This window comes from Cygnus olor, chromosome 3, assembly GCF_009769625.2.
Source record: "Cygnus olor isolate bCygOlo1 chromosome 3, bCygOlo1.pri.v2, whole genome shotgun sequence".
Classification (NCBI taxonomy): domain Eukaryota; kingdom Metazoa; phylum Chordata; class Aves; order Anseriformes; family Anatidae; genus Cygnus; species Cygnus olor.
The window spans coordinates 8,952,113-8,979,476 of NC_049171.1; positions in this window are offsets into that span (position 1 = coordinate 8,952,113).

Sequence of the window (27,364 nt, forward strand, 5' to 3'; positions counted from 1 at the left end):
ATAACTGCCAAACTCATGGTTGCATTATGTTCCAGAGCTAGACATGAGACCTATAGGAGATGAATTAAATACTGCGCTGCAATTCCACATGACGTAAGTTCTTTCCTTGTACTCAAGACTTTTGTGAGCATAAGCTTAGATTCCTGGGCAAATAATCATTTGCTGTTTTTCAGCAGCATCTACCCATCAATGTGAATTTAAAATAATGGGTAAATTCATGAACACATTTCTAAAACTCAGATGTTAGTAGCTATAAGCGACTGATTTGATTATCCAAGGAGTATATTTCAGTTTTATATTTTTACTTTCCTATATACCATAACCTATTTTTTCCTAGTATTCTAGCATAGGTTATGTCTTACAGTTATTTCCCTTCGAACAAAATTATCTCAAAAACTCATACACTCGCTTTTCTTTTCAGAAACCTTTTCTTTTCTTTTTTTTCTTTTCTTTTCTTTTATTTTCTTTTCTTTTTTCTTTTTTCTCTTCTCTTCTCTTCTTTCTTTTCTTTTTTCTTTTTTTCTTTTCTTTTCTTTTCTTTTCTTTTCTTTCTTTTTTCTTTTCTTTTTCTGTTCTTTTCTTTTCTTTTCTTTTCTTTTCTTTTCTTTTCTTTTCTTATTTTTTTCTTTTCTTTTTTTCTTTTTCATGTATGGCTTATCAGCATTCATTCTGTGTAAGAGGGCAGAGGAGTCTAAAGCGGATAGAATTTTGTAAATTTCAGTGGTCAATAATCACTAAAAGAAGTCAAGTGAAAAGTCTTACAGACTTGCTCCTGTTGGCTTTCTTTGTTACAGTATCCAACATGTATCTGTCTTATATGAGTATTATAGCATTTCACTTGTGGAAGAGAAATTTTTTTTTAAGCTATTCAGTAACTGTCTCACAAGGTAAACATATATGTAACGGACATGCAGTGGACACATAAGCACAAATACTTCTATTTGAGATATGGACAAATACACAAGTACATGCCTGGATCTCCCATTAAACCCTATCAAAAAATACTATTTTCTTGTCAACAGAAAGATGTAAACTCTTGTCAAATTCTGAAATGTGGAAGCTGTCTACTGAAAGTTTTCAAGCCTTAGGTATAAACCTATGTAGATTGCAGTTAAAAGGCAGAGTAACTTTTAAAATATTAAAAAATAAAATAAAATAATAATAAAAACAACAAGAAGAAATAAATTGTTATTTTTCCTCACTTCAAACATTCCAACCTCAGGAAATTCAGATAAAATCTTTTACCAAGTAGACTTCCAGCCACATACTAGTGGAAAGTAAGAAATGATCTTAATCTTGACTTTTAAAATATAATGTAATGGCTATATGACTATGAGGAAGATATTCTTTTTCATTCTTGAGCATATTTATCTAGGTAGGTTAAGATTTTTATTTTTTATTTTTTTCTCCTTCACCAAAGGCAATTGTTTCACTCTAAATCTTGTTATGGGCAAAATAGAACACAAAGCCAAGAGTTTACTGTAGATTAGAAATCTATGTAAACACAACAAATATTTTTATTAGTCCAGCTGCAAAGATACGAACACTTCTAGTTCATATTCTAATTATGAAAAAGTATCATTAATAGTAGAGTTTTTTTAATGTGTGAACCTCCTAGTATGACTCTTTCCACTGGTGTCATTCCCACCCTTCCTCTGCTCCAGTAGGTCTGAAGAGTAAGCTTGGCTGGTCCTCAGGAATACAGAAGTGGGAGTTGCAATGAGCTGTCAGTGTCCTGAGTTCTCCACAGGGAGGATCCACCTGGAATTATTTTTAGATACTTTCCATCACTTGTTTAGCTGCTTTTTCATCATTTTTCCTAGTTCCATGTCTTCCTTCTTAACCTTAAAACTGGGTTTGCCTGACTTACCAAATTAGTATTTTCCCTCAGAGAACAGTGATTTGCTGTCATGATCTCTTACCATATTCTGGGATTTCTAAAGTTTTCTAAAGATACCTCTGCTAAATTATTAAATATATTATTATCATATATCTCTATATAATATAGATTTTATATTATTATGTTAATGTACATTGTTATTTATTATATTATTATATTATTATACATTATTTTAATATATTAATATATTCTTTGTATATCATGTATAGTATTATTAAATATAATACTATATATAATGCATACTAGCTGCTTGTTTTTGCTTTCTATTAACAAGTAATAGGTGTTACATCACACTGTAGCACAGAACGAAATTAAAGCTAAAACAAATTTAGGCAAGAGTCACTTGACCACTACAGAAGTGCTATCACTGCTAAAAGAAGTTAAATTCATCTCAGTCCAGGATACAACCAGAAAAGTCCTGAGACCCAGCACTCTCATGTCAGTACAAAATTTTGGGCCTTCTACTAGTAACTTTATGGCATTAAAGTCATATTTGTTAAGCTATGCAGTCTTTGGTCTTCTGTATACATGAAAATCATTGGAGTTAATAGAATAGATTAATGAAAATCAGTTGTAGAAGAAACATGGGGATTGGTGGAGCTATGTCTGAAGTCACAACCACTTCATTAAGGAGCTTAAAGTTTATTAATAGTTGATAGATCATTAAAATGTTCTAATTATACATAATGATTAATATTATAGCTTGATTACTACCTAATCATCTTAAATGTGGGTTATGCATATTACACAAGTTAGAAATATGTAAATTTGAAGAATATAGGACTCTACTACAGACCATAGGAGTTTACAACACAGAAAGAGGGTGACATAAGTACTAAATTATTATAGAATAGCATTTCTAATTAATTATATTAATATATTAGCAGATGCACTTTCTTATACAAATATTTCTGTATATGAGTAATATGGAAAGAAGAAGGGAGTTTTCTGATCTAATGTGAACTTTAAGTTAGAAAGTCAGTATGATCTAGTCATTTCTTAATCCCCTATAGTCAATGAAAAGGGAAAAATAAATTTCAGAAAGTAATTCACTCAGTGTTTGTCAGATGAGATGAACAGCCACCTCATAGCTTGTGCTTGTGTGTGAGAACATCCAATACTGCATTATCTACCATTTCTTGATAGCACTGGAACGTAATCCATAAACTAATACAATCAGCTAAGGTCTCATAGCAGCAAGAATACAGTTATATTGGAACAACAGTCTGTGAAATATCCTCAATGCCTTTGACCTAGAGAAGAAGACAATTCAGGCTTATTTGTGAAGAAAAGAGTTTGGGGAGATTTACTCAGATCTTTGCTAAAAACTCAATGCAACAAACAAGATAGACATGCCAGAAATGTTAATTCAAGTTTTGCTGTTGTGGGTAAAATTAAGGATTTGGAGCATTGGGAGAAAAAAAAAAAAAAAAAAAAGCAAACAATGAGTTTAAGATCAGAATTTGCTAAAGTTGCTGATGCAACTTCCAGGAAAATATATTTATATATATACATATATTTGCTAAAAGTGAAACTAAGTGCTAAAAACAAACAAATATCACCAGCAGAAGAAGCAAAGGCATCAAAGGCATCTAACAAAAAGGAAAAAAGGATACCACTGAGAAGACATTAGTTTTGTTAACAGAAAACAAATCAAGTAAATGGATTCTCAAATAAAAGTGACAGCTATCAGAATAGGAAAAACACACACACACACAAAAGAGAAACAAACAAGAACGCAAAACCAAAAAAATGCACACAGAAAACCAAACAAATTGTATATTGAACATTCTCCAGTCTGGCTGAGACTCCATCCACAAAGAGATTTAGAGATTTAAAAGCACAATTTTAAATTATCATATAAAAAAGACCTGAAAGCTAACCTCTTAGTACATACATAGCTTACACTATGTATGAAGCTCTTCTAAGTTGCTTTCTGCAGTAAATAAAGATTTCATATGACTTTTAACTGTTCTTTAATATGGGGACCATCTCCACCATATGACATGTAAACAGCAGAATACAGTAAGGGGAAAAGAAAGATGTTAAGTATCACTAGCTCAAAGGATTTTAACATGATGGTAAAATTGCTGCCCAGAAATTGAAGGATTAGGTCTGAGATTATTTTTGAAACACAAGTGTTTTATTAAGATATGTGTTAATCTTTATTCAAGTTATTTGTCCTCAAAAGGCTACTGTTAAACCTCCTTAGAGCACTGCTTCCACAGCTCCGATGCTGGGGAACAGCAGGTGGGCAACATCCTCATTAAGCACAATTAATATAATCTAGAATTATTGTGACATATGGGAAAATAAAGAGTAGAACTTACATCAACTCTCTTTAAAAGGTCACTTAATAATGAAAACTTTAAAGGCCATTGTTGATACTTTTTTTTTTCTCCCAGTAACTAGTTCATTAAGTTAATGTGGTTTTAGTTACAAAATTTTATCATGAGGATTTGGATATTTCTCTTTCAGAAGTAAAGGAAGTTCAAACTCTAGAAAGTTCTCATATGATCTCCCTCTATAAAAAGTTTGCCTTGTTCAGCATCTAGAAAACTGGGAAAGACATGTATGGTCTCTTAATAGGCACCCAACTTTTTGAATGAACACATTTTAGCACAGTGCTATGTGTTTTAGCACATTCTTATACTACACATTTTAGCACCGTTACTTCTCCCCTGCCCTTTCACTATCTGTCCATGCAAGGGATTAATCTACCATGCTGTTACATGAGAAAAAAAATGGAGAAGTGTTGTATTCTCCTGTTAAGATTTCTCCATAGGTAAAGAAAACTAGTGATCCAACTCAGACTGCCTAAATCCCACTTCTTACTTTTCATATTAGACAGACATCTCAATGTGCCTGAAGTTATCCATAGGAAAGAAAACATTAAACACATTTAGACTATAAATATGAGTTTTACTATATGGTGACTTGGGCTCCATATTCTTTTTCATCTCCTTTACACCACTTAGATGGTGCTTGAAACTTATAATAACTATCAGTAATAGTTATTAGTTGTTATTGATGAATATTAGAATTAAAGATTGACAATCAAAGGAACATTTTGGGGGTGGGGAGAAGGAAGAGAAAGAAGGTTCATAAATCCTATATTATCTTCATTATCCCTATTGTATCTCTCTTAATCTTTTCCAGTGATTGGTCCTCTAAGTGGAAAGGAGAACATATTTTTTAGCAAATATTTTTTGTTTATTTTATAAAGTGCAAATCTAGGGTGACTAAAAAATTCTCATTTTCATTTCAAAAAAAAAGACTACCAAAAAAAAAAAAAAAGAGAGAGATAAAAAGTAATTTTAAAATCCCTTTTGTTATATGGTAGGGTAGGGTCAAATTTTCTCCACACATTCTCAGTATTCATCCTTAGCCCTCTGGAAAGGCTAGTAAGCATAACTGGTGACTGAAGAACACTTGCCTCCTATTAGCATATGGATTTCTTTCTCTGCAAGGTGCCAGTACCAGCGCTGGATGTAGAGTCTTCACTTTGTATACCAACCCACTTCCAGTGGATCAGTACATTTTGTTAAGCAAATCATTTATTAAGTGACCTTTTCTTCTTCATTAGGAAGTAGACTGAAATAAAAAGCTATTAAATCAGCTCCCACTTAGCTTGTGAGCTCTGCCAAGCTTTGTCTAAAGCACAGAAGGAAGGAGAAGCAAAGAGGAAGGTTTTTTTTCCTGCTGAGCGGATTTTCTCAAGGTCTAAACACTTCAGTTTAAATGCAATAAAAATTCAATTATATGTTCAAAATTATAGGATTTTTTTCCAGTAGCTCCTTCTGTGATTAATTACTGTAATGGTTTCAAAATAGCTGTTATTGCAGGACCATCTTATGTTCCAAAGCTTATAGATCCCTGCTTACTGTGAGACTGAACTCATAAAAATACAACCATTTTCTAAAAAGTAAGGAGGGAGGGAAAATCAAGGTGGTTATTTTTATCTGCTACAGGGAGGTGCGATTATGTGAGTCAATTCATTGCTACCTGAAGGGAGTCACATCAAAATTAAGACTTTCTACTAAAGCACACAATTAAAGTTCATTGCAATTGTTGTAGGCAAACTAGCATTTGCTAGAAAAAGTACATGCTACAAACAGATGCACCACTGGAAACAGAAACAGAAAATTTCCTCCTTAGGACCATTCTACTTTATTAAATCTGACAACTTCCACTTGAGCGCAGTGTCCTTTGCCAAAAAAATAATAATAATAAAAAAAATAAAAAAGGTTTCTTATTTGGTTTGAGCAATTCCCACACAACATGCAAGTTAGAAGAAAGATGACTTGCAATTTTACTCACTGGCCAGAAAAACAAACAAATAAACAAAACAAAACAAAACAAAAAATAGGAAAAGCAACCAACCAAACCTCTGCACTCCTTAAAAAAAAAAAAAAAAAAAAAAAAAAAAAAAGCAGTATTCTTGATGGTGAGAGATAAAGAAAAAAATACCTCCTTCACTTCTGTTTCCTTGCTTTCTGCAATTTTTGAGAGAATAATATTAAAAACAGGGTTTAAAAGCTTCTCTTTATTAGTAGACCTAAAATAAAGCATTTTTAAATCTGCCACAGTGAGAGAAAATACTCAAGTTTGAATTTTCCCAATCAATATGTTAGCTCTGCATTCTTCCAGGCTGCATAAGTCATTTGTGTTAGTATGAAATGAAATTCTCCTTAAATATCTAGTTATATTGTATGACATCAATCAGGGATATAATCCATAATAAAATATACTCTAGCTTTTTCCTTTCATGCCATAAGTAACTTTACATGTCATTTCCTCCAGATAAAGTTATGTCTGCTCTCTCAGTTCAGACATATAACACCTATTACTGCTAATGGAAGTCGTGCATAAGAACATAAAAACCACTATCCCCACCACAGTTAGCTCTTTTTTGTATCTCTGTGTTAATGACATTTGTAGGGAGACAGAAGACAAGAAAACCTGAAACTGCAGTGGTAAGAGGCACATATCCAAATTGGTTCTTTTAAAATGAATGAGCTTCAGTCACAGGACATTTTGGAAGAAAGTGACGAATAGCCTCCATCATTCCATCCATAGTTTTGGGTGAAAATGTAAAACAAACTCTGTTGAACATATTGCAATAATGGAACTAGTTAATAATTCATTATTTGGATTACAATAGCACCTGGAGACTTATTGTGTTAGACACTGCACAAATACATGGTGAAAGTAATTTCCTGTATAATTTCAACAGACAGGAGAGGTGAAATAACTTTCAGGAGCAGGTCAGTGGCAAAACCACGAAATGACTCAGAATTGGGACTGTAAAACCAAGGACCTATCCATTATATCACATTGTATTTTAAGTGAATTTTCAGTCTCTTTAATGTTTATTCAGTTATCGTGTAAATCAGAAAGGTGTAAATGATGCTTCTTTGTTATAAGCTAGCCACTGAGCTCCTTTTTACCTAAGGCCATGAATATTTTAACATAACTCCATAATTATATCTTCTGAGCTAAGGATGATTGGCATCTTAGCTTCTTCTGAAATTGAAGTCCTACCACAGTTGAGAGGTCCACAGAAAAATATTTTAAGGAAGCATAAGGAAACCTTAACTGTTCAGATTTATATTGATTGCTGGAGTTAACAGCAATCCCTCAGATTCATCTTTTCAACAGTATACTGATTTGATTTGGTCCTTACATTTTGGTTTTAAATAAAGATTCTATTACTCCTTCTTCTGATGATCGTTTATTACTGGGTACTGGCATTCACATGAAAGGATTTACCCCCTTCCCACTCATCACTGAGGTCAATTCCTGTAGCTTGAGCAGCTCCTTCCCTGTTCTTTATTCAGATGCTGCTGTCCTGCAGCTCTTCATCTGGGCAAATTTGGAAGCCCCTTGTTGCATTTCTTGCAGATCCAGCTCTTGAGGATACCTGTGTGGCTGACATTCATGCAACAAGTGAAAGAAGACACAAGGAGGAAAACAAGAAGTTCAGATTTTCAGTAGGCTGAATGACTCGGGCTTTCCTTCTTCTGTTAATCATATGCAAAGAGCAAGGCAACAACCCTTTCCTCAGCTACCAGTTATTGTCCCTTAAGACTACACATAGCAAAGCAGGATAACCCAGATCTTCGTATATCTGTGTCTGAGCTGCCATGATGAGGCTTCTAATTGCAAACAGAGCTCATAACAGAGAGTAAGTGATTTAATACCCATTATTACTTTATCCCAACCAAACCAGAATGCTTCCTATAAAAACTGCATCTGGATTACATCCTCTCTTTTCACTATTAATTTATAGAAGGCTTTTCTAGACAGGAAGCACTGAAGTAGGGAAGATGTTGATGATATAGAAAAAAATGAGGGAGGAAAGGCCTGAGTAAAGCATAAAGGCAAAAAAGTATGTATATAGTGGTTTTACTCAGCTGGGCAGCTGATCTCCACCACATCTGCTCACTCCCCCTCCTCAAAGGGAAAGGGGGAGAAAATACAATGAAAAGGGCTTAAGGACTGAGATTAGGGCAGGGAGATTACTCAATTTTCACCACAGGCAAAAGAAACTCAGCATAGGGAGAGTAATGCAATTTATTACTTATTACTAACAAGCTAGATCAGTGAGAAAACAAAAAACAAACTAAAAACACCTTCCCACCCAACTGCCCTCCTTCTGCACTGACCTTGGGGGCTGCAAGGTTTCAACAGCTCATTCTCCCAGCTGCTGTTGTGCAGCGCTTTTTTTTTGTGCAGCATTTTTTTTTCCTTTTCTTAAATCTGCTGTCACAGAAGTGCAAACAACGTTACTTATTGGCTAGGCTCAGGCCAGCAGCAGGTCCATCTGAAGCTGGCTGAAACTGGCTCTTATCTAACATGTGGCAGCTGCTGGGCTGTGCTCACAGAGATCACCCTTGCAACCTCCCAACTACCAAAACCTTGTCAGGTAAACTCAATACAATGTTGAGAATCAAAATAGGGAACAAATTCTTTTTTCTGTCTTTTTGGTATTTCTCCTTTCTTCCATGATGCCTCATTGTCCTCCTGGAATGTATCACTGATGAATGTAGTTTTCTTGAGGCCTAGGGTTCCTGTTTTTCTCTTCAAAAACCTCTCTGTCCTAGTTTTATCCTTAAGTGGTGTCATCAGCTATTAGTTATCACAAACACTTTCAGTTACTGTCCTGGTTTCAGTTAGGACAGAGTTAATTTTCCTCCTAGTAGTTGGTAGGGTGCTATGTTTTGGATTAGAATGAGAAGAGTGCTGATAACATGCTGATGTTTTAATTGCTGCAGAGCAGTGCTTACACCAAGCCAAGGACTTTTCAGCTTCTTGCTCTGTCCTGCCAGCGGGCAGGCTAGGGATGCAGCAGCAGCTGGGAGGGGACAGACCCAAGACAGCTAACCCAAACTGGCCAAAGAGGTATTCCATACCATCTGACGTCATGCTGACGTCATGCTAAACAATATATAGGGGTGGCTAGCTGGGGTGGGGGGCCGGCTGCTGGGGGATAGGCTGGGCGGTCAGCGGGTGGTGAGCAATTGCATTGTGCATCACTCGTTTCGTATACATTATTATTAGTAGTACTATTATTATTATTATTGTTGTTGTTGTTGTTGTTGTTATTATTTTCCTGTCTTAATAAACTGTCTTTATCTCAACTCACAGGCTTCACTTTCCCGTTTCTCTCCCCCATCCCAGAGAGGGAGGGGGGAGGGTGAGCGAACGGCTGTGTGGTGTTTAGCTGCCGGCCGGGTTAAACCACAACAGTTACTTAGATACAGGCAATTACAATTCAGGGAGAATTTTTCTCATCTCTTTATGTAAGAATTCATATGCTGTTTGTAGGCCAAAAATAGTTATTTTTTCCATACTCCACCTCAACACTTCAATAATTTGTCATTCACTTTTCCTATCCTTTTATTATGTCTTCAGTTTCTCTTGCCCACTTGTCAACCATTCGTGTAATTAAATGTCCCTGTAACTGGATGCAAAAAATTAAACACAAAATTTTGGCTTCCTGCAAGTGAAAAAAAAAAAATCAGTTTCTGACTGATTGAAAGTTCAGGACAAGACAGGTAAAATTCCAGAGAGAGGTCTTGAGCACCTGTTTCAGCTCTGCCTTGTTTTCACTCTAGTTTGTGTAGTCTTTGACAGATGAAAGAAACTGCAGTACCTTAGGTGTACTATCTGTTTTTCTTAACTCGTGTCTGTCCACTAGATCTGATGACAACTTTTGAACATTTACTTTCTTGAAGTTTGATAGTCAAAACATTGAGGCTGGAAGAGCAGCTGAAACTGTTTTTGCTAAGAAGAAAGTCGAGATAAACAGAAAATGGAAGAGAGTGTTCTTATAGGATTTGGTGATGTAAAAAATCTAGTTTCAGTTATTCCTTGGCAATTTAGAAAAAAAAAAAGTTAAATATTTTTCAAAAGAATACTTAGGACGCAGCATCTATCAAAACACTTCATTTTAATATTTGATTTCTTTAAAATCATGATGGAAAAGAACCTATAAAAAAAAGTCAAAGCATGCCTACTTCAGGCATGGCAGCAAATTAGCATATACAATTTTGTTATCCTCAAAATAATTTTTCCTTCTGCTTTTATTTAAAACAGATTTCCAGGTACTTTATCCTAGATCTTCTCAAGAGTGGTCAGCAGGGGATAGGGAAGGCACCTTCACTCATTTCTTATTTTAATTTTGGTCTACTCTCAATATTGCAATTAAATAACAATATATATTTTGGTTGGGCTTTTCTTGCATATTTACTGAGAAAACTTACTGTTTAGTAATGGTTGAAAGATAACATGTCTTTGACAGAATGTCCTAAGAAATTTGTTTTCAAAGGCAGACAAAAGTAAAAGCCAGAGAATTATAGGCCAATCTACTTTAGTTCATTGCTGAGTTAATGCAAATGCAACAAATAAACTGTGAGCACCTAGATCATAGCAGGATGCTAAGTAGCAGACAACAGGGATTTTTGAAAAAACAGCAACAACAACAAACACCACAACACCAGAACATGTTAAATGAACTTAATTTCTTTCATCTTGCAACATGACAGTCAACCTAGTGGGTTGTCAAGAAAGAGTAGACTGCAAATTCTTGAACTTCAGAGAGACATGGTATGTGATGATGCTCCTGTAAACATATCAGAATAACATGCTCTGTCTAATAGGATGGTACAAATACCATACAGATGCTGCAAAACAAGTAGAAAAAAATGTATTTACACAGTTACTTCCAATCTTTAATTTGTCAAGCTGCTCTAATAAATAGAATAGGGTTACTTGGAATCTGCCATAGATCCAGTGTTATTTAAGATTTTCATAATGACTCAGATGGTAGAATGAAAATGCCAGTGAGTTTGTTACATTTCCAGACACAGTAAACTTGGATGGACTGTATACATAATAGAATGTGAAAGGAACTTTAGTCCAGCGTGCTGTTACAAAGAAGGTAATGGAGAGAAATGTGCATTGACTTTGGGTGAATGAGGAAAGAGAAGGCAATTGTTTGGATCAGAGCCTGAATCCAGCTGTGAATTTTGTTTCCTCAGACATTTAATGATCTTTTCCAACTGTGAATGAAATCTGAGCTCTTTTGAAAGCTGTGTCTGGGCCTGAATTTTGAAGTTTAAATCTTTTATCGAATTTAAATAGATATGCTGTGACATACGGAAGTGGGAGCTAGCTCCCTGACACTGTGAAATGGAGAACACAAATGTTTAGAAATCAGATTTAAAATACATGATTAAAAATACATCTTTCCTCTACCACTAGAAAACTGAAGAGAGATAAGGTCATGGACTATGCAGGATATTATGTTCACTTCATCACAGTAGCACTAAATAGTTTAACACGATGATGTCTCACTGTGGGAAGAATCATTATCTCTGTAATACTTCTTAGAAATCATCTGTCATTGTTGTAGACTTTCAGCACTGAAACAGTGAATGTCAAGGTAAAAATGGGAATATTCCCCTTTCAAACCATTTGTCTTACAAGAAAAGGAGCAGACTGGAGTAGCCCTGACCCAGTGAAGATTTAATTTATGGGGCCTGTTCTTGAAAACAGTGGTACAACTAGCTGACTTTCAGGCCACCTCATGATATATTGCAGTATTTCATGTTGTCATGTGTCACATGTTTTTTAATAATTTTGTAATGTATTCACTTTTGATGGTGACAAGAGTTTATGCATATCTTGATTTTTTTGTAAAATACTGTGCCATGGGCCATAAATCATATATAACTCTAAGTTACATGAAGCTTACAATATATTAAAAAGTTATAAGGAAGCACATTTGTATTGGTCACTATGATTTCAACTTTCAGAGGGTTCCTTCAACACCTACATGCAGGTTGAAAGGATTTGAAAACTGCAAAAGGTAACTCTTTAAAGTAGTAGATGCTCCCTTGTTTTTAGTTTACAGTATTTACAAGTCAGATAATATTGTAAGCTTTCACCTGAAAACATAAATATCCTTCACACCTGGAAACCTGTCCAAGAGCATCTAATCTTCAGGTTCCTTGTGCAGTACAGCACATGCTGTTCTCTTAGAAATACACAAACAAATACAGAGCAAAGAATCATGTCTTTGCATGTAGTTCAATATTTATCCCTCCCTTCCAAATAATTTATTAAGATGTAGCTGAAATTAAGGAGGTACAACAAAAATAGGTGGAGTTCTGGAAAGTCCTCCAAAAAAAACACTTTATTTTGGACACATAAAAACCAGCATAAATCAGAGGTAGGGAAAAGAATATAAGGTAGATGTTCCTGTATACCTTTAATGTGGGGCCTGATGTTTCTTCTTGAAGCATTTGGCATGTGTACCAGGACAGATGACCTCAGAACATTCACTTTGAAAATACATGTTACCTATGTATTCACTGCCATGCTTCATGCACCTTAAATCTAAGGAGTACACTTTAAGTAGTGAGATTTACAAGTAGTGAGTCTAGCAGGCATGTCTTTACATACACTAATTCATGTAGTATTTGCTAAAATTGTGGTGTTTTATCCTAAACTGCACTAGGAATATTGCAATAACTGGAAAGGAGAGTAATGATCTTGCTTTAAGATCCAAGTATATTTAGCACTTCAAAGACAAGGTACCAACAAGACATGATTTTAGCACTACATCCTCCTAATTCTAGACTGCTTGTATTGAAACTTCCTTCCACATAAATCAAAGAAATCCCCAGGAGCTCTAACTTTCAACAATCTGTCTAGGGGAAAGGAAGATAGGTTTCCTCCCTGGAGAGGTATCTAGGGTGGATGAACCCTACAAATATCACAGTCAATCACTGCTGCTCAAATCTCACAAAGAGTGCTGTCTTACAATGTCTCCTGAGGGATGCAAATAAAAGATTTAGGCAGAAAAGCTTATTTCCAAAAATGCGGGTGTTCCTCTGAGTACCAAGTAAGTTCATGCAGTTGATTATCACAGCAACAGATTCACTTTCACTTTCTCCACCCACCTTTTCCCAGGCCCTGAGCACCATTTTCAGGTGACATACCAAACACTACCAATCTGCAGGAGTCAAATTTGTACACAGCAGCATGTGGATAATTATGTTTAAGAGTCCCTGCCCTATAAAAAATAGGGTATATGGATGGATGGCTGACTGCTAATTTGGGTAGCTCTGAGACAAACACAATATGTATGTTTGTGCTGAAAGTGTCATACACTTCAGAGCAGCATATTGTGGTGTGACATGTGCATCCAGATGTGAACATTTAAAATAGACTGAACCCTTTTTTTTTCTTGAAAAGTTGATATTCTGAAAGCTATGATTAAAGAAATATAGTTGTCAGGAACAAAAAGCTGTAATAATAATAATGCCAAGGACAAAGAGTAGGTTAGAAATTTTGCCAGGAAAAGCCAGCTCTGCAAAATTGCTTTTCTGCGCACAGTCAAATGGAAAGTTGTGTACAACTGCCTGCACAGTTTTGTTTTGTTTTGTTTTGCTTTTCCCCACTGTAACTACAATAGAAAATGTTCTAACATACAGGGCACCCCACCATTTTAGATAGATGCACATAAACTTTTTATTCTGTCATCATTTATATAAATTATTTTTACTAATAATTTGCAATTTTAAGATTCTGTTATGTTATTTCCTCAAGCAGAGGTCAGGCTGTACTTAGAGAATTTGTGCCACCACTTATTTTTAGTCACCTTTATTTTGGGAATAGGGCATGTCAATTGATAGGTAAAATCATCCTGTACCCATACTTTCAAGGCCCCTGTCATCACATTACGTATGTAGTAAGAGAGCTGTTACAACATCCAAATTGAACAGGACAGTTTTCAGCAGATTTTTTTTTTTTTGTCTTGTCTTGAAAACAATTCTTTAGCACTTAATAAATCACAAAGGTTTTGTTTGTTTGTTTGTTTGTTTTTGCCAGTTCCTACCATTAGATGCACAACTGAATCTTCAGTCTCATCCTGTCTGTCTGGCATGCTATTTCTACTTCTCTTAAAGAGATTTTTTTATTTTAGTACTAACTGATGAATCATGACTGAAACATAGAATAAATCCAAAGCATTTGTCTCATCTATGACTGGCAAACAACCTCAACAAGATTTTTAGATTGTGTGTGTCCTGGGTCTGTCCCCTCCCAGCTTCTGCTGCATCCCTAGCCTGCTCACTAGCAGGACAGAGAGAGGCTGAAAAGTCCTTGGCTTGGTGTAAGCACTGCTCTACAACAATTAAAACATCAGCATGTTATCAGCGCTCTTCTCATTCTAATCCAAAACATAGCACCCTGCCAGCTACTAGGAGGAAAATTAACTCTGTCCTAACTGAAACCAGGACAGTGTGTAATTAACTTGGGGTATAGATGGTAAAATAACAATTCATTAACGTGGAGGTTTGTTCCCCCCTCCCTGTAGTTACAAGCATTGGTGTAAAGGGAGTCAGAGCCTGTTCTGAGCCTGCAGGGCAGGATTATAAAAGTCATAAGCAATCCTAGCAAAAACTTTAGTTTAGGTCCTTTAGGCTGGTGTATATTGGTAGTGATGCTACACTATGAATGCTAATGAAAAATTAGATTTTGTAGAGTTCCTTGACATCGTTTTATTTTATTCAGTATAACTATGAATTCAGATGGTTAAAACTGTAAGTAAAGTATGAATCCTTATTTCTTACTAGCTAGGTATTCTCTCTGAAACAACTGAATACCTTGATTTCAGCAAGGCTTTCGACATTGTCTCCCATATCATCCTCATGGGCAAGCTCAGGAAGTGTGGGATGGATGAGTGGAAAGTGAGGTGGGTTGAGAACCGGCCAAGGGATCATAGGGCCCTGTACGATTCCTGTCTGGTGGAGATCTCACTAGGAAATCTCCTGTGAGAGGCGAATGCGTAGATCACAGAATCACAGAATTGTAGGGGTTGGAAGGGACCTCCAGAGATCATCGGGTCCAACCCCCAGAGAGCTGTGCTGCCATTCAGAGGAATCTGGACAGGCTGGAGCCTTGGGCTGTGAGAAACTTCACGAAGTTCAACAAAGGCAAATGCAGGATCCTGCACCTAGGGTGGAATGCACCAGCACAGGTTGGGAGCTGACCTGCTGGAAAGCAGCTTTGCAGAGAAGGACCTCAGAGCCCAGGTGGACATGAGGTTAACCATGAGCCAGAATTGTTCTGTTGTAGCCAAGAAGGCCAATGGTACTCTGGGGTGCATTAGGAAGAGTGTTACCAGCAGACTGAGGGAGGGGATCTTGCCCCTCTGCTCAGCCCTGGTGAGGCCTCATGTGGAGTACTGCGTCCAGTTCTGGGCTCCCCAGTACAAAAGGGACATGGAGCTCCTGGAGAGAGTCCAGCAGAGGGCTACAAAGATGATTAGAGGACTGGAGCTTCTCCCATATGAGGAGATGCTGAGAGAGCTGGGCCTGTTTAGCTTGGAGAAGAGAAGACTGAGAGGGGATTTTATCAATATGGATAAATATCTGAAGGGAGGGTGTCAAGAGGATGGAACCAGACTCTTTTCAGTTGTGCCCAGCGACTGGACGAGAGGCAATGGGCACAAACTGACACACAGGTAGTTCAAGCTGAGTATGAGCAGAAAGTTCTTTACTGTGAGAGTCACAGAACACTGGAACAGGTTGCCCGGAGAAGTTGTAGAGTCTTCTTTGGAGACATTCAAAATCCACCCAGATGTGTCCTGGGACACGTCCTGTGCAAAGTGTGCTAGGTGACCCTTCTTGGCAGGGACACTGGACTAGATGATCTCCAGAGCTTTTCTTCCAACCTCAACCATTCTTTGAGTCCGTGAATTAGTGCTAATCTGATTTACACCTGGAATGTATTTGGCCCTGACAGACCCGAACAAACTCTACCAGAGTTACTGTAAAGCCACCTTGGGTATCAGCAGAGACTGTTTAGTCTTGGACACCTGTAGCCTCCTTCATATACTTATCATCAGTTTTCAAGAGTTAGCTGTCAGAATGTTTTTTTTTGTTGTTGTTGTTTTTGTTTTGTTTTGTTTTGTTTTGTTTTTGGTTTTGGTTTTGGTTTTGTTTTCTTATTTCAGTCATAAAGGATATAGACAGATCTATTAGAACTCTCAGATGTGGAGTTGACTGACTTTGGTCTAAGTCTAAGAACAAGCATTTTTGAGTTAACTGGTAGGATTTCACCATATTGATGCTTATACACCTGGAAAAAAAAGTTCAAAGGCTATCTCAGAAAAAAAAAAAAAAAAAAACTTACATTAAATGTATATGTCTCAGTTTGCAATATGTCAGAGGTCAGACAAGCTCACCTAAATAATACCTTCCCATTGAAAAGTTATCAATCTACAGGGTAATAAAGTCATTGAAAGTATACTAAAATTTGCAGAGGATCTGGGCTCTTCATAGAGAGTGGAGACAATAAAAATTTTCCAGTTACCAAACATTGTTCACTTGCTCTCCTGACTGTTACAGTATTGATACTTGGTATTTCTTCCATCCAAAGGATTCAGGTAATTTAATAAATACATGACCTTGTTAGACATAATTGTTGTTAATGCCCTTCATAAATAGAAACCCCCTCCCCTTTTTTTTTTTTTCCTTTAGGTTGCTGGTTACATATTTTCCAGAGCTGGAAAATGGAATTCCATCTTCATTCTTCTTATTGACTCCCAGTACCATGACTTCCATTAAATAATGCTTAAGACTCTCAGAGTTGGACATTTCAGGAATTACTTTTAAATAAAGTCCTTTGAAATAGTAAATATCATTTAATTTCCTTAGAAACCAATAATTGCAGCTGGAATATAGGAATACCATGTCTTCAAGGAAGACAAGTCAAAATTTAGAATGTAACCTAATTTTCAACAAACAAAATAGCTTTTTGCCTGCATCCCAGAGAGAATATCAACTGAAGTCAATAGCATATCAGACAGATAAAATGGCTTAACTAAACCTTCCTTGCTGCTTTTCATATAATTCTAAGATAGCTCACATTATTAACCATTCATTGATAAAGGAAACCAGTTTTAAGCAGATAACATCTTCTAATGATGGACTTAAAAGCTAGATTTAACACAAGTAAAGCAATTTTATTGAGTCCTGTAATGCATCTAGTTTAGCTAAAGTTGACAAGCTGTTTCTGAAAGTTTAATATTATTACATACGTCCTTATTTCTAAAATCATAAAGCTAAAAATGTCTCCAAAGACTGCACACATGCATCTGAACAAAATAAAACAAGAAAACAGAACTGGTAGCTTCCAGAGAAAAACAGACTTCATATCCCCTCAAAATGACTGAAATGAATTAAAAATGATTGAGTTTCAATACCACGAGATTAAGTGAGTTGTTGATGTTAATTTATATTTATATTTTACTAGTGGATTTTCATAGAAAAAACACAAACTATTGCTGCCAAAGGTGATCTCCATGGAGTAAGTATCTGAATTCTGTGGTTCCCAGGAAAGGTTATGAAACAGATATCTTCAATGTCACCACACAGTACATATGGGACAATTGAGTGATCGGAAGTAGACAACATGGATTTGATCTCTCTCTATGACGAGATGGCCTGCTTAGTAGATGAGGGAAAGGCTATGGATGTTGTTTACCTGGATTTTAGTAATGCATTTGGCAGTTTCCCACAGTATTCTCCTGGAGAAACTGGCTGCTCGTGGCTTGGCCATGTATATGGTTCATTGCATGAAGAACTGGCTGACTCAAAGAGTAATAGTGAATCCAATTGGTCGCTGGTCACCAGTGGCATTCCCCAGGGCACAGTCTTTGGGCCAGTTTTGTTTAACATTTTTAACAATGATCTGGATAATGGGATCCTGTGCACCCTCAGCAAGTTTGCAGACAACACAAGTTAGGCAGGACTGTTGATCTGCTTGAGGACAGGAAGACTCTGCAAAGGGATCTGCAGAGGGCTGAATCTAATTGCATGACATTCAATGAGTGTAAATGCTAGGTCCAGCTCTTGGGTCATAACAAACCCATGCAGTGATAGGCTCAGGGAAGAGTGAGTGGAAAGTTGCCTGGCAGAAAAGAACCTAGGGGTGCCAGTCAACAGCTGGCTGGTCATGAGCCAGCAGTGTGCCCAGGTGGCCAAGAAGGCCAGTGGCATCCTGGCCTGCATCAGAAATAGCGTGGCCAGCAGGACAAGGGAATTGATTATTTTTTTTGCATTGTACACAGCACTGTTGAGACCACACCTTTAATATTGTGTTCAGCTTTGGGCTCCTCACTAAAAGCAAGATATTGAGTCTTTTGACTGTGTGCAGAGAAGAGCAACAAGGCTGGTGAAGAGACTAGAAAATAAGACTTATAAGGAGTGACTGAGGGAACTGGGGTTATTTACTCTGGAGAAGAGGATGCTAAGGGGAAACCTTACTGCTTTCTACAACTACCTGAAAGGAGGTTGCAGCAAGGAGTATGTTGGTCTCTTTTCTCAGGTAGCAACTGATAGGATATGAGTAAATCTCAAGTTTCTCTAAGGGAGGTTTGGATGGAATATCAGGAAGAATTTCTTTACAGAGAGGCTGGTCAACCTTTGAAATGGGCTGTCCTGGGAACTGGTAGAGTCCCCATCCCTGGAGGTATCTAAGAAATGTGTGGACATGGCACTAACAGAAACGATTTAGTGCTGGGACTCAGTAGGTCAGCTTGATGGTTGGACTTGATGAACTTGAAGGTCTTTTCTAACCTAAGTGATTCTATGATTCTATGGTTATCTCAAGAGATCATGACTTAAAGCCTCTAAAACATACTTAAGATTTAATGTGAGTACTTTACTTTTATTAAGTAGGCCTACTTCAGCAACTAGGCAAAAACTTTTGCTTTGCTACTTCAGGAACCAAAACAGTGCAGAATGTTCATGAGGGTGACAGAAACTGGCTTTTGACAAACATGTACTTCTATCTGGGGTTTGGGGAAATTAACTGTATTAAAATAATTGTTTCAGGCATCATTTCTATCTTATTGATTTGTAATGAAATGTCCATCTGTGTTTATAAACAGAGCATGATCCATACTCTGTGCAGCCTCCTTCATGAATCTCCAATATCTCCTGTGTATGGGTATTTCTGTGAGAGTTAAGTCTAATTGAATGATAATTTGCCATAGCATTACAAATTGTAGTTTAACTAGAATTATGTGGAACTTTATATAAAACCCAATCAGACAGTAAAACAGATTTTTAGCCTTAAAGCAGAGGTCATCTTCCCACGGAATTGTAATGAGATAGTCTGAATACCTCAGAGGAAAGAAGTGTATTTAACCCTTACATTGCAAACAGGGACTTACCAACTGTAGTCTTTCAGAATTACCTAATAAAAGGATATTATGTTGACATCAGAAACCAATTTGATCTGATGCCAATTAACCCAATTAATCATAATGAACAACTGAAAAACAGGTTTCCAATTACCTTTCAGAAAAAGAAGAGTATTTTTCCACAATGTATCACAAGGGCAGAAAAAGCATGTAATAGTGATTAAGATGACTCCAGAATCAGAGTGTAACTGCTTACAGAGGTTTTTGTCAGAGAAGTTACATGAAGAATAATCCTACAGTTGTGGCACTGAACAACAATCCTGGAATTTTGGATTTAATTCCTGGTTTTTGGTGGTGGTGGTGTTTTTTGTTATTGTTGTTGTTGCTGTTTTTCCTGTGGATCTAATGAAAGGGCAAAACAAACTGTAGATCTGTGCTGTCACTTAGGAATACATCTGACCTAAGTCTGAATCCTCTGCATGTAGATGTTATTTATTCAGAATGCTAAGCTTATATGTGGATTTATGCTGAGCTCTGTAACCTATTTCAAGTGAAAATTTGACTTACCTTCAATGTCTCTGTGAGGACATGATTCTCCTTAATGTTTTCTAATTCTTCTATTCAGATTGATGAGCTTGATAAACTGTGCAAATATTTTTAAAATGCTCAGTTTGTCTTTGAGAAAGGGGATCCCTTTGAGAAAGGGATCACGTAATCACAGAATGGTTGAGTGTGGAAGGGACCTCTGGAGGCCATCTGGTCCAACCCCCTGCTCTAGCACGAACACTTAGGGCTCCTTGCTCAGGACCATGTCCAGGTGGTATCTGAAGATCTCCAAGGAGGAAGACTCCACAGTATGTCTGGGCAACCTATTCCAGTGCTCCACTACTTCCAGAATACAGAAGTGCATCCTGATGTTTAGACGGAACTTCTTGTGGTCCAATCTGTGCCCATTGCCTCTTGTCCTTTAACTGGGCACCACTGAAAAAAGCCTTGCTTCATCCCCTTGCACCCTCTCTTCAGCTATTTATAGACATTGATAAGAACCTTCCTGAGCCTGCTCTTCTTTAGGCAGAAGCATCCCAGCCCAGCCTTTCCTCATAGCAGAGGTGATCCAATCCCTTCATCATCTTCTTTGCCCTACTTTGGACAGTATTTCCATGTGCACTGGGGAGCCCAGGACTGGACACAGCACTCCTGGTGTGGCCTCACCAATGCTGAGGAGAACGATCACCCTCCTCAACCTGCTAGCTACTCTTCTGTTCTTCTCCTTATGTAGCCCTGTTAACTTTCTTTACGGCAAAGGCACATATAGGAATGTGTGGCATGAGACTTTACGGAAATGGCACTGTATCTTTGCAGTGCTATTGAAACAATGACCATGGTTAACATAAATAACCTTCTCAAATGCTAGAACTCTTGGCAAAATATCTGGTTTGAATCTTAGTTCTTCTAAAAATGGAACAGGGAGGCTAAGCAATGTCTAATGGAGCTATGAATAATTATAAGCATCCATCCCATGCCTGCTTTAAATTTATTCAAATCAGCTTTTAAGGTCCTGGGCAGGGTTATATTTGGTTTTGTCAGAATCATTAGTAGACAAATGCAGAGCATTACAGGAAAAAGACTCCGTTCTGTCTGTGTGCTCTGCATGTCGGAGCCGTGGAATGCTTTTCTCTTTTTTAGCCTGCAGACCTTTCTTGTGTTTGAGTAGATAAATGTAAATTGGAGATTGAGCAAATAACGTTAGATATTTTAATGCAGGCAGATATGGCTGCTGCTGGATAAGAGCTTATGCTTCTATTATGTTCTAAATTTGAATAACTTGGTAGAGCAAAATTCTTTTAGAGTTCTTAGCAAAAATAAGATCAGGAGAAAGTCTGAACAGCTCTGAATTTATGACCAGTAATTTATCATGAAACTTAAATGGACCCTACAGAGAATACTTTTTTTTTTTTTAATTTCCTTTGAAAGAGGGCATTCCAGTGAATGTGCTGAAGCCTTGAAACATGCAAATTCATTAAAATGCACTTTTGCTGTCCTGAGTGTTGGAAGGAAGACACCCACCCAATGGCAGCCCATACTCTGCAGACTTTCTTACCTTCTGAACTTTAAGTGTAAAAAAACCACCCTCTCACATGCTTCAGAATAAATAAACAGATGATATATCACACTGCAGTGGAGAGCCAGAGCTGAATAAAGTATTTCAGGTCCAGGAACTGGCTGACTAGCACACTGGGAAACTCATTATGAGCTAATTTATCCAGTTTCTTACCCTGGCTAAGCTCAGCACTTCTTAGGCTAGATTACTTTCATTATTTAAAGCTACCTAATGTATTGCCATCTCATGTATCTTTTCAACAGACCACAATGAATGATGTAGCTATACCACAAGTGGCTATTACAGGTAGTGCATTGAAAACTCCTCCTTAGATATGATTGTAATTACGCAGCTATTTCATGGGACCTCCTCCAAGGTGTTCACAGTGGCAGCATCACTTCCACAGTGATTATCAGACAGCAGTGGGTACTTCACTGAACAGAATATACAACTGTCTCTGAGCACTGGGAGGTGCCTGATGCCCAGGGCTGACTACTCTGGTGATCTCCACCTGACCTGCTCTTTCCTGGGGTGGTGGACAGGTAATGGTCCTACCCTGGCACCCTGGGGATTCCAGACTCCTGGTCTACAGGGAGTTACTGGCTCTCACTGAGCCATGACAATTTTGAGAATTAGGGCTTTAAATTAAACTTGACAAGTTTTGTGGATGTGGTATTTTTAACAAAAGGAAAATCTTCATGTTTCATGGAGGTTGCAAAGTGGTTCTCAACAGTGTATACATGCTGTCCATTTGTCTTTGCATAATACTGCTTTTTGGCATTCAAATTTAATGCCCCTTTATGTATTTCTTCATGGATTTTTAGCCTCCTTCATTTGTATTTATTCTTCCAGTGTTCATTCTATCTGTACTGCCCAGAGAAAATCTGAAATATAATAAACTGATTGACAGCATGAATTGAAGATTATGTATACATTCCTCTGAGCAACTACGTTGCTTTCTTGAGCACACAGTCAAACCTAGTTTGAAGCTTCAAATGGCAATGTTCTCAACAAGTACATATGAGAGCAATAGAAGAATATTTCATATAATGAAGGAAACACTGGACAGGGATGAAGATTAGCAGAACAGGAAATATAGGTACCTTGTTATTAATCAGAAAGGAAGCATCTGTACCGGGCGTATGTGGCAAGGTCGGTTTTTTTTTGGAGGCGAGGGAAGGGGGGAGGGAAAGGGGGAGGGAAGCAGTGCAGAAAAGGTGGGCTTCAAGGGCGGTCTCTGTGAGCAGTTGCCCCATGTCAGATTAGAGCCAGCTCCAGCGGGCTCCAGAAAGGAATCACCGCTGGTCAGAGCTGAGACAGGGAGTGACGGTGGTTGGGCCTCTGGGAGAAGAGATTTAAGAAAGAGGGAAAAATAAATGCCAGACAACGGCAGCTGGGAGAGAGGAGTGAGAAAATGTGAGAGAAGCAGCCCTGCAGCCCCCCAGGTCAGTGCAGAAGGAGGGCATTAGGTGCCCCAGGCATGCAGCACAAGTTCACCTGCAGCCTGTGGAGAGGCCCCGGTGGAGCCAGCTGTCCTCCTGCAGCCCATGGGTCCCACATGGAGCAGATCTCCATGCTGCAGCCCATGGAGGAGCCTCTAGTGGAGCAGGTGGATGTGGCCTGGAGGAGGCTGCGGCCCATGGAGAGCCCCCACAGGAGCAGGCCCCAGGCCGGAGCTGCAGCCCTGGAGAGGAGCCCAGGCAGGAGCAGGGGGTCTGGGGGGAGCTACCGCCCGTGGGACCAGTGATGGAGCAGTTTGCTCCTGGGGGATGGACCCCATGGTACGGAGCCGTGTGGGAGCAGTTCTTGAAGAGCTGCTGCCTGTGGGCAGCCCCCACAGGCTCAGTTCGGGAAGGACGGCATCCCGTGGGAGGGACCCGACATGGAGCAGGGGCAGAGAGTGACCGTGAAGGAGCGGCAGAGGTAAAGCTTTATGGACTGGCAGCAACCTCTATTCCCCCTTCACTCTGTGCCACTCATGGGGAGGAGGTAGAAGAGGGTGGATGGGTGGAAGGTGTTTTTAGTTTGCTGTTAGTCACTGTTCTAGTCCCCTAGTGATAGGCAATAGGTTATATTAATCTCTCTATACTGAGTCTCTTTTGCCCATAAACATATGGTAATTAGTGAGTGATCTACCTGTCCTTGAGCCCATGAGCTTTTTCTTCATCATATATTCTCCCCCTGTTCTTTTGAGGAGGGGGCATGAGAGAGCAGCGTGGTGGAGTACATCTGACCATCTGGGTGACACCAGCACAGCATCTAAAACTTATCTTACTGCTAATGATCTGTGTAAAGAAATTTTAACAGGGCAAGGCAAAATATCTCAGGTTATGTTTCTTTGTTGAGAAGAGCGAAGGCCAATTTGCTACTGGAGGATTTGGGGGGTTATGAATGCACTCCTAAACCTTCATTTGTTTAATTTAAAGGTTGTGTGACCTTTGATTGCAGACTTATTGCTTCTATGAATTGACAGTTTTACTGCTTCTGTCCTTGAAAAAATCACTATAATTTCACAAAATGCATGTGTACAGAAAGGAACGGATTCTTCTTTTCACAGGCAGGAATTCAAAGGGATGTAATTCCCTCAGCCTGCTCTTAGTTAAGTAAACTTTTACTTTACTGTACTACAAATAAGAGGAGAACCAACTCCTTATACCTGGTGAATTACAGTACTAAAATAACATAATGCAGCTTAGTTTGTGTGCTGAAGAATGCTACTTCTTTACAACCTGCGCTCACTGTTTTTTCTTGCTCTCTCTTTACCAAATGTACAAGAGACTGCTGCTGTTAGCAGCCCATGAGTCCATAGATTTTTCTTGTCTGGTATTTATTGTAAAGCTTATAAAACTTTACTAAGTTTTTATAGGCACCATTTACTACTTTTTTTTTTTTAATAGGTATTACAATGAATACCAAAAAGAAATAGACTGGAATTACATACTTTGTGGGAATCAAAGTGCTATGCCTGTTTCTCACAAATGTCCCTTGGGTAGAATTTCTATAAGCAACTGCTGGAATAAGGTACCCATTTTCTGTTGATTTTTCATTATATACTTAACGGATGTAGTGTTCTAAAACCTTGTTTCTATCTTTTATGAAAAAGTAAATCTAATGAGTATAGCATAATGCAGTGAATTTCCCAATTTAGGTCCATGCAAAAGTATTGGTTCAAAAAAAAATCACAGTAAGTGGTCCTTTAAAAAAAAAAAAAACACATATATTTTGCACCTCTACCTGTCATACAAGCTGTTTTCAGTTAATGCTTTATAGGTACTTTGTGTTCTTCATTAACTTAAAAAAAATGGGAACTATTAGTATAGTGGCAAATGCATGCAGATTTTACAAAGTATTCATTTTTTAATTTTTAAAGAGAAATTGGTGTTACAGAGTTAGATCTGTTCTTAGTGCCACTTTTCAATGAGAAGGTTTACAAGAAATGTGATTCTTTAAACAGAAGACATACATATATACCTTCAACCCCTATAAACAACAAACAAACTAAACTCAACAACTCTACAAGAAAAAAACAAACAAACAAAAAAAAACCACTCAAGCAATGTACAACCCCCTAGTAGCGCACCCTGATTTTCACTTAAAAGGTAACATTTTGCAGGATCACTATGGTGCTGACTAATTCCAGGACTTTGTGCATAGTGCAGCAGAAATATGACATAGCTTGTGCAGAGCTATTAGAACTAGTTTGAAGTTGGGAGCATAAGGACATTGAAATTGCCCCCCAAAATAACTGAAAGTACAGTGAACCAATTCTGTGTGCTCTGTAGTCACAGATGTCCTGCCAGCAATTCTCACAAGCAGCAGGATTAAAAGCTAGCTCAGGTACATTCTGCATCCAGGAGCAAAGTCAGACCCTCTAGTATGATTTGCCCATCATTTCTTCAAACAGACTTTGTGAGCTATGAGCCTGAGATTTTATGTAGACCCAAGTCATTAACTGCTTTGCACTACAGAAAGATTGAATGACTCAGACAAAGAAGCAGCATTTAATCCACACAATACACTTAATAACTCTCCCAGTGTGGTCACTGCATGGTATTTTTAATTATTTCCGAGGACAGTTTCACTCTGAATGCTTATGCAATGATAACCCTTATGTGCTTGCCATTTTCACTTCTCCTAATAGGTATAACAATTTTTTATTTAAACAATAATAGAATAAATTATATATAGCAGTAGAACCAGGCTTACCTATACCAACCATTATTTGTCCAGGATAAGTTAGAAGCTACCACAGGCAAATGCATTCTTAGAGTTCACACCAATAATCGACAAAAGATGAACTACTCTGCTTAGCTATAGCTTTTCTCTTCATCATGTGATGACACTTCATTCTACTAATGCCCACACAGGGAGCTTGGAAGAAATAGTTACTGCACTTTAAATTTAGAGTTCACAGTTCTGTACACTAATAAAACATGCCAAGCTTCCTGTGGTTGTGAAATCCTCTCCCTCTTGCCTTTTCATGTGTAGAAACATAGAGCTGGAGAGACTACAGCACTGTGCTGCTGGTAGCCCTTGTGTCAGATGACAGGATGCCCTCCTCCAAGAAGCTCTGCTCCTTAGATGCAGTCTTGAGCTGCAGTTCCTCCTCACGTCACTCACTACAATCTCATCACGTTACCTGTCACACTGCTGCCTCAGACTGAGAAAAAAAGAAAAAAAAAAAAACAACACTTGGGAGGTCGGCCCAACTTCCCAGGTGCCTAAGCCAAAGATTTTTCTTTAAAATCTAGGAGTGCTTGATGGCATATTTTTGGAGAAAACCTTCCATACTCAGGCAAAGGGTAAATCGTCGTTCTGCTTGTCTTCCTTTACTGGAAGTAAAGAACACTGCTGCTTTGCTTTCTGCAGATTTAAAAGCGACTTGTCAGCTCTCATTGCTGTTTTCCAGCGCAATATGGGTAATGAAGGTACTGAGAAAAAAACAAGCTAGACTTATGACTAAAACTTACTGATATCATTTAGAGGTGAAATTTTGAATAACATCTCAATGCTAGCAAAAAGCCTAGTTGCAGTTCCCAAGGGGAAAAAAAAAAAAAAATGCTGGGTAAAAACCTTTTAGTTTTCTCCCCTATAGCTGCATCCATACTAGAATGCTTGCTGGCATTAGCTGTACTGAGAGATATATCTATTCCAGTAAACCTTTTACTAGTGTAGGACAGACCTCAATTTCACTCTGCTGAAGCTCAAGAAATCAATGACCACCTGCAAAGACAGGCACTGGAAATAATCACTGAGAATTATGTTAAATCCTTCTGGAGTTATGAGATTATGGGAGAAGCTCAGCCTGCATTAAAATATGCATATGCTCCAGCTCTTTGGTTGTAGTAAGACAGCAAAAAGCACAATGTGGTGAGTAAAAGGAAATCTAAAATGGTCTGAAAAAGAAAGGAAGCAATGGTGCTTCCTTCTTTTTTCAACTCTTTCTGTTACTACAGTAAGAGAGTAACATAATGGTACAAACAAGAAGTTAAGAGTCTGGAATATTACCCTGATCCTAACCCTCACCCCCTCAGCATCACCTGGCATGCAGACAGCACTCAACAAAACCATTATTAGTTCATTATAGGGACAATTACTTCTGTTTGAGCTGTTTTCCAAAGCTCACTTTCCTGCATAG